This window comes from Rhinolophus sinicus, linkage group LG13 (genome assembly GCF_036562045.2).
Source record: "Rhinolophus sinicus isolate RSC01 linkage group LG13, ASM3656204v1, whole genome shotgun sequence".
NCBI classification, from domain to species: domain Eukaryota; kingdom Metazoa; phylum Chordata; class Mammalia; order Chiroptera; family Rhinolophidae; genus Rhinolophus; species Rhinolophus sinicus.
The window spans coordinates 35,555,925-35,568,380 of record NC_133762.1 but is presented as its reverse complement, the minus strand read 5'-3'; the positions used below and the strand labels follow the sequence as shown (position 1 = coordinate 35,568,380).

The window sequence follows — 12,456 nt, the reverse complement described above, 5'->3', positions numbered from 1 at the left end:
AAGTGGGGAATTGTGGAGGAGACTTGTTCCGGTCCCCCAGCAAGGAAGTGGGGGGACTCCCGATGAGTCTCAGGACCCCCAGATCAGAGCTATTGCCCCACTGCCCTGCACAGGACACCTCCCTCTGTTGTCACCTCTTTTCCTTCATCTTTGGGATCCGGCTAATTTTGGCTAAAAGTGACAACTTGGCTGGGAACGTATCCTCCCAAGCACTGGATTTTTATGCCCTAGCAATTTTCACGCCCCATGGTACATCTGAAATCTTTTATGCATCTTTAAGAATTTGTGCCCACTAATTCAGAATTTTTTGGAGTTTGGTATTTTCTTTTCCTGCTACTTAAACACTTTTTGTCCAGAAGGTTTTGCCTGTTTGTTTTGGTTGGTGATTTTCCCTGGGGCTGGGGGGGCTGAGGTAGAGCAGCATGAGGTTAAGTGTGAGGTGTTGGAATTGGATGCCCCGCCTCTTCCTCAGTGTTTGTGTTTGCTTTGCCTGGGTAATTACTGAAGCTCCCTGAGCCTCAGTTTCTCCCTTTGAAAAATAGGGATAACATTATAGGGCTGTGGGGAAGAGGGAATGCAGGGAAACCTGTTACAGGCTTGGATACAGAGAGGTTAGAGGTGTGAGCGCTTTCCAGGACCGTGGGGTAACCTGGAGAGAAAGGTGACCCTCCCCCACCATCATGGCCCCTTTCTCCATATTCCTCATATGAACTGACCCCTGTACCTCCCCTCCCAGGGCTGAGAGGTGGATCCTGGGCTCAGATCCTGGCCCACCCTCTTGGATTCTGTGCCTCCACATCAGCTTGGTTTCCACTGTGTCTCAGTTTCTCCACCTGTAGAATGAGAGGGTGGAGGGCTGGGGGTTTCCACTAACGCCTCCAAGGCAGCCGAGAGGCTCCTGGGAGGGGGGCGTGGAATAGAGGAGCCCTTGTCTTCTCCCAGGAGGGCCGCGTTCCTGCTGATGTAAAGATCCAAGCGGAGCCGTGGCACCTGTTCAGGAGAGGTGGGTGGAGAGGGACACCTGGCTTCTCTTTGCCTCTTGCACAAGACGTGTTATGTGGGAGGTGATGGCGGGGGGTGTGATGCAATGAAGGGCCTCCTGCTCTGAGTGCAGGGGACATGGGCAGAGCCTCTCTGAACGATCTTTATCAGGCACATGCTTTGTGCCAAGTATTCTATCTGCATTATCTTTGTAATCCTCACGGCAGCACTCCGAGGAGGCACTCTTATTCCCATTTGACAAGTAGGGAAACTGAGGCTCAGAACAGGGCAGCTGCCTGCCCAGTGTTGTTCATCGAGTGAGGGGCTAAGCTGGGATCAGAACTCAGAACTGTGTGGCTTTCCTGACTGCCCCCATCCAGGGAAAAGGAGGGAGAAGCAAGACAGGGAAGACTGGAGCCTTTGGAACCCAGCTTCCCAGCTGCTGTGGGGATTCTGTGGGTGGTGGGAAAGGCATTGTAAATATGCATGACATGCAGATAGCCTCTGAAAAACAATATGGGGCTCACACGAGCAGGGGTGCCATCGTGCTTTGGAAAATGTAGTGTTGTACAAACACTTGGGTTTCTCTGGTTGCTGCATGCTGTCTCCCGCCCCAGCACCCCGAGGGCCAGTCCAGGGTCTAAAGGTGGAAGATCGTCCTGGGGGCCTACTAACTGACATTCTCCCACATTCCTGCAGGCACTGGTACCTCTTCTCTCCTGGGTGCCTGGTGGTCAGAACGTGGTCACTCTGGGCACTGGAGGGTCCCTGTCGCACGCTGCTTGCTGCCAGCATCTCTGATTACGTGCTCGGAGGAATGTGTGTGCCAGCCCTAAGTCCAGCGCCCGCTCCCGAGGTGACGCCTGCTGGTTCCCGACTGGTTCCTATTTTCCCTCTGCACGTAGCTCCCTGGTTGGTAAGTAGCTACGTCCGCCGGACTGGGCACACGGAATCAGGGCAGCTCACCCGCCCACCCATGCTTGGCACAGTTGGGAAATGCCCAGCTTTCCCACCCAGTGGCGCCCACATGCTGGAGAAGGGATCTCAGTGAGAGTTTTTATATGTCTGGGTTCAATTTATAGTTTAATTGCTTGTCTTATGCAGTCCTCCCAACAAACCAAAAGGTGGGCATGGTGATTACGCCCTTTTTACAGAGGAAACAGTCTCAGAGAGGGGCAGCCACTTGCCTGAGGATACACAGCAAGCCCTGGTCTGTCCACCTCAAAGGCCAGCCCTTGCCACCCCCAAGGAGTTGGGGCAGCTGGTGACAGAGGCTCAGGAAGGGAAGGGGAGTGGTGAGCCATGCTGGGGCTCAGGTGAGGCCATCAGAGTTCCTGAATCTGGGGGAGCCCTGTTGCTCCTGTCCCTCCAGCCTGCCCCACTCATACTCATCTAGTTCCCTCCTGGCCTAACGCCAACATGGTATGAGGTGCAGGGCCCATCAGCATCCCTGACCACCCACTTGAGAATTCTGCAGCCCGCCCCTGCCCACCCCACCCCAACCCTGATCCCATCGTATTCCCCCCAACTATGATCCTAACGGCATGCCCCCACTCGGTGCCAGCGTGGCACCTGACACTCACCTTGTTCCAGCATCTCATCCGACCACCACCTCCCGGGGCCACGCAGGCATGACTAGTCTAGTTCACGGACAAGGAAGCCAAGGGGCTCAAGCGGCTTGCCCGGCGTCACCCAGCAAGTACTCAGCGCTACATGGCACCGTTGGTTTACGATCAGTTATTTCTCACCTGTGGGGAGCTAAGGCCACATGAGGAGGCCTTAGCTCCCCACAGGTGAGAAATAACTGCTCCATCCCCCCACTGGACAGCCAGCAGCTGGCACGGTGCCTGGCATGTAGTGGGCACATGGCAAATAGTTGTGAGAGGAAGGAAGGAAGGAGAAGAGGAAAGGCTCTGTCACCTCCCTCCACCCAGACTGCATTAGGACCCATGAGCTACTCAGGGGCTTTTAGCTGCTGGTCCCTGCGGACCCCAGAGAGCATGCCGTCAGCTCAGGCCTTCAGCAGGGTGGCCAGCCCCTCTGGTCTCAATTCTCTCATCTGCCAACAGTGCCCAGCCTCCCTGATGGGATGGTTATGAGAAGGGAAAAGACTCGTGAATATGTATAATATGCAAATGTCAAGGATAAGAAAAACCCCATGAACTTCCTTCGTTGTAGATAATGAAAGTAGAAGTGCTTTTTCAAGAACGAGGAGCCACATACTCATGTGGTGCCAGCCTTATCATTAAGAACCATTAAAAGAGCCGTTAATGAGCTGCCCCCAGCCCAGCAACCCTGGTCTGTCCCCTCTTGTCGTAGGGACCGTAGACAGCAGTCGCATTTGGCTGAGAAGCTTTTGCAGGAAAAGAAGTGATGAGGACATCTCGGTTTGAAAACTATGTCTGTGGGATTTAATCCTTTGCAAACTCCTGGTTGTGCCCTCGTCCCTGCGTCCTGTCCTCCCCGGGGAGCCTGTCCTCCCCAGAGACTAAATATGTAACAGGAGCAACCTGAATAAGTGTGAGCATTTCTTGAGCGATCGTTATGTGCTTCGCATTGTACTAAGTGCTCCCTTATCCTCATCATCTCAGTTAAACTCCCGATGACCCTGTGGGAGGCTGATGCAGAGATTGCGCTATGGGTCTGGGGGAGAGGACTCAGCTGTCAACTTCCCAGTCTTTCCTGAAAATGCCTGCCATTCAGTGCCCACCTTACCCCTTCACCCCCAGGCCCAGGGCACAGCCAGACGGGAAGGATATGGCCACTGAGAACACAGCGTAGCTGGCAGCCCTTGGCATGTGTGGCTCAGTGACATAGAACGGGATTCCTTGGCAGGAGCTGGGAGAGCAGCCGTCAGCGTTGCACAGAAAGATGGAGGACTGGGCGGCAGCGAGGGAGGTGTTACTGCTGCTATTTTGCTAACAAGCTGGTTATTTAAAGAACAGCCATAGCCGAAGTCCGGAAATTGGACGGGGAGTCTCTGTGCCCAGGGCAGAGACAGACAGGGGTCCGGGAGCCCGTCTGGGTCGGGGCAGGGTAGCCACACTCATTTCTTTTCACTTGCTTATTATTATTAATAATTCTAGCAGTACTATAAAAGTCCGGAAAGGATTACCTTTGTGAAGGGAAGAGGTTATAATAATCGGGAGGGGCAGGAAAGGTTCCTAAGGGGCTGGCAGTGTTCTTTTCATTGGCCCAGGGGGTGGTTACACAACTCTTTGTTTCATGATAGTTTATTGCAGTAAACATCTTTGTTTTATGTACTTCCCTCTATGTATTATATTTCACAGTAAAAAGACTAAAAAGCAATTATAACAATAATAGTTCATATTTATTGAGCATATACTGAAGGCCAGGCTCTTGCTAAGCATTTTGGCTTATCTCATTGAATCCTCATGGATTTTATTCTTCCCATTTTACAGAAGAGGAAAGTGAGGCTTAGAGAGGTAGTTATTTGCCATGCGCTCAAAGCTCAGGTGGGGGAGATGGGATGAGAAGCTAAACAGGCTGACTCAGGCTGGCATCACTGTCCCGTGTTGGAGGATTGGGGGCCAAGAAATTCCCCCCAAAGGGCAGGGATTCTTCCATTTGTTCCTGAGACACCTGTGAGTGGCTCTTGCATTCTTAAGGTTTGGGAGGCCAGGCAGGTTTCTGTGGGCAGAGGCAATGGATGAGACAAGGGGTCAGAGCAACGCATTTTGCCACTTAACAAGTGTTAAAGGATAGGACTGGGACAGACCCGCGGAGGAGGCCAGGGGAGGCAGCCAGGAATCATTCAAGGTGAGACGATCAGACCCAGCCTCTGAACTAACTGCATGTGAGGCCAAACTGCTGTTTCCTGAGGACCTACTATGTGCTAAACACAGCCATTATCTTCCTTAGTCTTCAGAACAAGCCCGTGAAATCAGTGGTACTGGCCCCATTTTACAGATGAGGAGATTAAGGCCTTGCGAGAGGAAGCGACTGGCCCAAGGCCACACAGCCAATGAGTAGTGGAGCTGCCCTGCCCACTCTCCCAGTCTCCACTGCCCTGTCTCCTGTGTTCAGCAAGCACTGCTCGGAGCTGGGTTTCTGTCAGGGCTGGCACCTGGCATGGAAGCTCCAAGCAATCCCTGACTGGAATCGAGTTTTAAGGCAGATCTGTGGGTCCCTGAACTGGCGCTGGGGATGGTGGCATGCAGAGGTGTCTCCAAGCCCTGAAGCAGGGGCGTCTGCTCTGCAAACAGCACCAGCCCCAGAGGCATTCCTGCATTCCCAAGACATTTATCGAGTGCTAATCCCTGCTGTCTGCCCCTCAGAGAGCACATGGCCTAGGGGAGAGACAAATATTAAACAACTACCCAAATAAATAAACGGAATAAGCAGAGACTGCATCTGTGCAGCGAAGGAAATGAGCGTGGGGACGTTATGAAGACTAACAGGGTAGGGGACCCTACACGCCATGGGACGGTCTGAGAAAGCTTCTCTAAGAAGGTGGCATTCGAGCCGGGACCTGAAAGGTGACAGGGATCCAGCCACGCTGGACAGTGTTCACTGTAGCATTATTGATAAGTAGAAGGACAATTGGGAATCCATTTGGATGTCACCAGGGGCTTAGTTAAATCCATTTACTGCAGCCAGACAGTGGCACCCACTGCAGCTGTTGGAAATGGGGCCATGGTCTAAATTTCCCGTTGCAGAAAGAACTTCATAGGGTGTTGGAGAGTTGAAAAGGGAGAGGTTATAAAACAGCATAGGTGGCATGACATCATTTTTATAAGAACAGTGTGTGTTTCTGAAAACCGTTCCCAGTGGTTTCTTCTGGGGCTTGGGGCATGGGAGAGCAGTGTCGTCTTTATACCTGTCTGGGTTTGGAGTCTTTCCTGAGTGTCAGGACCTGGGAGGACGAACAGGAGTTGCAGGACTCCCGCAGTCCTGCCTGGGGCGGCGCTCCTCTCCTGCGACCTCCTCCAGTAAAGCGGGAGAAGGTGTGAGCCGGGGAATCCGCATACCTCAGTGGTAGCACTTCTTGCCTGTGTGACCTGGGACAAGCCACTCGCCCTCTCTGAGTCTGAGTTTTCCCTTCTGTGAAACAAGAGACAAGAATAGTGTCCGAGGGTGGTTTTGGGGCTTTAGTGAGTTAACACATGTGGAGGGCTAGAACCATCAGTGTTACATCACTAGTAGCTGCTGCTGTTATCACCGTGACTGCCAGAGGTGGCACCTACTGTGTGCTCTCAGGTCCTGCCTGGGCTCTCCGTGCTGACTTTCCCCCAGGCTTGCCTCTCCTCTTAGTTACTGAGAGTTACATCCAGTTGGAGGATGAGGCCCAGGTCGCTGGACAGGTCAGCTGGGTGTACACGGCCGCTGGACCCCAGGCCAGGACTGCCGCCACCCCGAGCCCCAGCACTTCCCCACCAACTGACTTGCAATCCTAATTAGCCCTCTCACCAGAGATGCTGTTATGGGGACCCCCTGGCCCTGGATTTGCTTGTTTTTGATAACCACTAAACTTTCCGGGAAAAACAGATACTACCTCACAGACACCGAGAGAATCTGAAATCTCAGGCAGAGAAACATACACTCGTGAAGTCAAACTCTTGGAATCTTAGTCATAAATAATTCAACAAGAGCAAACATATGCATTTTACAAGTAAGTTCACTGTACTTTCTTGATGACAGTGATAAATTAGAAACTCCCCAATTATCTATGAGCGAGAGATGGTTCAATAAATTGCGGTCCAGCCAGACAATGGTGTTCTCAGTGGCTGTGGAAACAGTGCCGTGGATCTATACTGTTGACATGGAAACACGTCCGTGGTGCACTGTTGAGGGGAAAAAATAGGAGGTTACAAAATGGTGTATATTGTATGATCTCATTTTTGTTAGGAAAACTATATAAACATATGCATGCTTCTGTCCAGAGAAACACCCAGAACCACCATCACACTGTTCAGAGGGGTTTCCTCGGGATGGTGAGATATACTTGTATCATTCAGGTGCTTTTCACGTACAAGTGACAGAAAACCTAGCCCACACTGGCTTGAACAGAAATGAAATTGATTGGCTTAGAAGTGTCATGTCCAGAAGTAACAGCTTCAGGCTCAGCTGGATCCAGGGCCTCCGACACTGTCACCAGGACCCAATTTCTCTCACCATTTTCAGCCCTGTTTCTCTGGGTTGTTCCCCTGTTTTTACAGGGCTCTCGCATACAGGAGCTAAGATGCCTGTCCAGGGAAATATGCAGACTTCCTCCCAGATAGCTCAAACACAAGTCCTGCAATGAAGTCCTGCATTGATTGCTCAAATTGGTGGGTGTGCCCACCCCTCACTTCATGGCTCTGGTTGGCAGCCTGGACCTATGCACTGCCCGTGCCCCCAGCTGGGGATGGAGTCAGCACCACTGGAACGTCACCAGTGGAGAGTGAGAAAAGGTAGCTCCCCCCAAACAAACACAAAAACGTAGGTTGGGGCCTAAAAGTAGGCTAAACAGTGGCCAAACACAGCAAACTCCCCGTCCTATATTAACCTGAATTTCCCAAGGTACATGACTTTCATAATCATAAAAAACAGTACAACTAATGAAAGGAGTTCTGAGCCCAGATCTTACAGTCAGAAGCTCACTGAGGCAGCTTGAGACTTAAAATCAGGATATCAGAATCTCTGAAGTGCCAGTCCAGCTCAACAGACATCGTCCTCTCGGTCAGGGCCTGTGCTGGGCCTGAGAGGGAGCTGTACTGGCCCCCAAGGGTCTTGCAGTTCTGGGGAGAGTGAGAGGATCCCACAGATGATTCACCACAGATGTGGGTGTGCATACAGCGGCTGAGGGAACACAAGGCCAGCATGAGAGCAAGGAAGGCTTCCTGGAGAAGGTGACACCTAAGCTGAGTAGTCAAAAAGAGCACAGGAAGGAGAAACACGTCAAGGGCCCCGAAGCATGTGGTAGGGGGAACAACCAGTGGATACACAGCAACAGGCTCAGACCACAGGGGCCTTGATGCCAGAATAAGAGCTTGGGCTTGATCTTGAAGACAGTGGGGAATCTTTGAGGGATATTGTGGGAGGAGAGAAGTGTGAGCAAGCTCAGTCTGGCTGGTACTGAGAGCCCAGCCTTGGAGGAGTCAGGTCAAGGTCCCACGTGGGGAAGGAGAGAAGAGACCCAGTGATCCCTCAAGGGGGTCTTCTATAGCGACTGCTCTAAATTCTTTTCCACCCTGGGTCAGAATTCCCAGTCGCGAGGTGTCAGCCACTGCTTGCATACCTCGAGATGGGGGCCTCACTCTCTATTCCCTCCACCGCTGGTTAGAAAGCTCCTTCACGGGATCAAGTCCATAATCTTGCCACTGCCTGAGGCACACCTAGAATACTTCCCACACACCTTCCACCAAGGTCTCTCTGCCAAATGACCTGCCAGGAGGGCTAGCAGGGGCCTGCATTTTCAGGCCAGAGGGTCCCAAGACCAGGGAGCCCTGGGTGTCTGCATACCCTGCTGGGAGCTTGAATGGAGAAGGGTGGGCAGGTGTGTGGGAAGAAGCGTAAAGACCTGACAGCAGAGGGAGTGCTGAGGCCTTGGGACGGACACACATCTGCCTCCATCAGTTTTCCAAATGCCCTTTGCATTTTACAAACAAGAGACGGACGTTCAAAGAGGCCAAGCCCCCTGTGCAACAACCCAGAGCAAGTTAGAGGCAGGTCTGGAACATGGACCCGGTCTCTTCTACCCTCCCCCCTCCGTGGCCCTCCTGCTGGCCTCCTTCCACCCTTCAGGTGAGTCCTGGTTACTTCATCTCCTCAGACTGGGACAGCTTTTTTTATGGATGCTCCAAACAGCCCAGATTGTCCCCTGATGTCCTTCTAAATTTGGAGGCAGCCAGCAAAGTCCTCATTAATCAAATGTATTGTGACTATTTATTTTGACAGCAGCACTTTTTGTTTCTGATACATCAAAGCTGTGACGTGCACGAGCCATGTTTTATGGATTGTCTCTAATACTTCATGGTGCCCCAGGGTCTCCATTTAATCATTCATTCTCACACTCCACAAACATTTATTAGCACCTACCCTGGGCCAGGCCCTGTGCTACAAAGAAGCATTAGAGTAGCTCCTCCCAGGGGTAGTTCACGGTTCAGCCAAGGAAAGAGGTGCAAGCGACACATGGCAAATCAGGGGGGGTGCCAATCACTCTGGGATCTCTGGGGCCAGACCAATTGATTCTGGCCCTCTGAACAGAGTCTTGAAGGATGAAGAGGGGTTCCTCAGGAGAAACAACTGTGAAGTGTGAATCAGGTAGAGGACCTGGGCTATGCAAAGCTCTCACCTGCCTCCCTCTAAGCCTTTAGGCCATGGGCAGGAGGGCTTGTCGGGGCGAGAAGCTGGAGAGTTCAGCTCAGGCCACAGCTTGGAAGGCCTCGACAATGGGGCCGAGGAATTTGCATTTGATCCTTAGAGTCGGAGGGAGCCCAGGGTGGGGCAGATCTGGGTGTTAGAAAGGTCCACACATTGGGCTGGTGAGAGTTGGGGGTGACAGCGGGCAGGGCAGGACCACGAGGGTGGTGCTGAATTGTTTAAAGCGGAGATTTCGTTGGACTTGGGGACTTAGTGGCAGCTGCAGAGGGGGAAAGAAGGTTAAGTTTGATCCCAGAGGGGCTGGTGGGGGTTGGGGGTTCTGTGGACCAGTGTCAAAGTGAATCCTGGCAAAGGTTGGGTCAAGTGGCAGTGAGAGCGTCCCCAGGTGGGGCCAGCAGGGACCTCTTCAGCTGTCGTGAGACTTAGAGCAGCGGCCCAGTGAGACCGCCAGTGTTCCCACATTCCCGCCCAATGTCTGGGGCAAGTCTCTTGCCTTCATGGTGCCTGTTTGCTCCTCTGTAAAATGGGGTGATGACAGAGCCTCCTTAGGGATTGAGGGGAGGATTGGAGGAGGCTGTGTATGGGGCAGGCGTTGCATGGTGCCTGGCACACTGTAAGTGACTAGGGGCTGCGTTGGTTACCGTGGACAGGGGTACAGAGGTGGCCAAGGGAACTGGGCTGTGTCACCTGCAGAGGGAAAACCAGAGACCTCGAGGGCCCTTGCTCCCTGTCTTTCTGTCTCTGTGGGGGAAGGCAGGGTCTGGGTCTGTCAGTCAGACCTGGGGGAAAAGTTTTGGGGAAAGCGATTCCATCTTAGACTAGGAAAACCTTTGGATACAAATTGCTCTCCACACATGGGCTAACGGGTGGTAGTGAGCTCTCCATCACTGGGTGTATTCAAGCAACAGCTGCACCACAACTTGACAGAAAAGTCTGTAGAGTATTTGTGATTCAGCTGAGGATCTGGAAGGTCCTTTCTACCCCAGAGTGTCTGATTTCATGTTTTTCCTTCTCTGAGCCTGTTTCCTCATCTGTAACATGGGGGAAATAGCAGCCCCTAAGAGCCGGTTGTAAAGTTTAAGTGAAATCTTCCAAATAAAGTGCTTAACCCACACTTGTCACATCGTAAAGTGCTCCCTGCATGGCGACTGACAGTCATTACAGTTGTTGATACTATGCTAAATTCTTGGGTGTGTCACTTTCGTCTGAGTTGCCACAGGTTGATTGTCTGTCAGTCCGGTGCTCCTGCCTGCCCGCCTTTCAGCACCCACTCTCTGCCCTTGTTATTGCCACTGTCTCTGTCTCCAACCCCGCCCCCACCCCCAGAGGTGGTAGGAATTCCAGACCCTCTGGGCCCCTTTTAGCTCCGCTTGAGCGAGAGCTGGCAAGTTGGGGTGGCGGGTGCCATCCGCCTCCCATATGCTTCCTGCTATTTAGAGGAAAACTCTCCCCACGTTCCTCCAACCACACGGGCTGACATTTCCAGACAGACGCTGGAATCAGCTCTTCGGGGGATTGGCAGATAAATTTGGCCCTGGCTGTTGGGAAAATCTTCAGCCTTCCTGGGGAAGCAGAGCCCAAGCTCACTGCCTTCCGTCCACCCCGCGACTCCTCAGGCCCGGTTCTCTGGGGGCCTGGAGCACTGTCCTACAGCCTTGCAGTGGGGGTAAGTCCTACCAGCTCAGACTGCCCTCAGGAGAGCCCCTGGTCGGGGACTTGTGGCTTCCAGCTTTGCATTCAGAGGCAGGAGGAGTTTACGAGACAAAGTAGTGCCTCCTGCCCCCACCCCAAGATACCTGGGTGTTGCCCAGCTCAACTTGGAAGAGGAGCAGGTTTTGAATTAGAGGCCTGAGTCCAAGACTGTTTATGTCTCTGTGACCTTGGGCAGGTGTCTCCATCTCTCTGAGCCTCTTTTTCTTCATGTGTAAAATGAGGAGGATGATAGTAGGACCTGTCTGATTAAAAGCCCTTAGGGTGGTGTCAGGCTCACGCTAAGTGCGCAACAAAGACTCGCCACTATTCCTACCATCACCGTCATCGTCATTGTTATTATTTGGCCAAGAACAATGGCTGGTACATAATAGAAGATCAGTAAATATTAGGTTTTTTTCCTCTTCTGCTTTCTTACAGTTGTGGCTACTTAGGGACTACTGGAGCCTTTCAGAATCAGCTCAAGTGGGGGTAACCAGAGGCAGAAATGCAAGAATAAGGGCATACAGGGGCTGCCATGTCCAGGGTAGAGTGTAGGTGGCCAGTCCCCCCGACACACACACACACACACACACACACACACACACACACAGCACGCTCTCTCTGTCCCAAAGTTCCATTCACCCCCGCCAGAGTCTGGAATGCCCATCTGCTTGAATTCTGTTGATGCTGAGATCTAAGCCACATCCCAAGCACATGAGACACAGAACAGCTTGGTTTTGATGGACGGAAGGGAGAGGAAGGCCTGGCTGGAGGCAGCGTTGGGGGAGGCTCTGGGCACCGGCTGCGGTAGGAGGGTTCGGGGAAGCTCGCGTAGTTCTGTTTGGCTGGAGTAGAAAGTGGGTGGCGAGAAGGCGCGGGAAGGAGCAGGAAGTGAGTTTGAGCTTCATTCAGCACCTTCTGATTGAGCCTGAGCACGAGGCCTCACGCCAGGTGCTGGGGAACTGGTGGAAAAGATAGGTTTGCTTCCTGCCCTCAAGAAGCACTGGTTCTGGTGCGTGTGTGTGTTGGGGGGGGGGGGTAGATGACAAACATGCAAACAGTGAATTAACAAGATTCTCAGCTGTGCTCAAAGAGACCTACAGGCTGAGGGAGGGGTTGGCACGGGGTGGGGGGTATTTGTTCTAGGCAGGGTGGTCAGAGGGGTCCTTTCTGTGACCTGAAGTTGGAGCTGCCCCTACAAATGCTGATTGGGGTGAAAGGGCGGAGGGCAGAGGGAACAGCAAGAGGCAATTCCCTTGAATTCCATGGGAAGGTGGCAGAAGCATGATCTTGGAGGCCTGGAATGCTGGTTCAGTCAGAACTGCTCTTGAGGAAGGTTATTCTGGTGGTGGGTGCAGGACCCTCCCTGGTGGGGAAGAGATGGGAAGCAGGAGACCTATCTGCAAAGATGGATTGAGAGCCTGCTGTGCTCACTGTTGGGGGCAGTCAGTGGGAGAT

The 12,456-nt window shown here is 52.7% G+C and overlaps 1 protein-coding gene across 8 annotated transcripts in view; it reads left to right on the top strand.

The window, feature by feature from the left end:
* Window positions 1–12,456, top strand: part of DLGAP4 (DLG associated protein 4) — a 234,063-nt gene that overhangs the window by 94,663 nt on the left and 126,944 nt on the right. For all 8 annotated transcript variants that reach the window (XM_074317780.1, XM_074317784.1, XM_074317781.1 and 5 more), the window contains one exon: window positions 1,681–1,897. The gene's annotated coding sequence lies outside the window, so the exon portion shown is untranslated. Of the gene's footprint in view, window positions 1–1,680; window positions 1,898–12,456 lie in introns of those variants that run through there.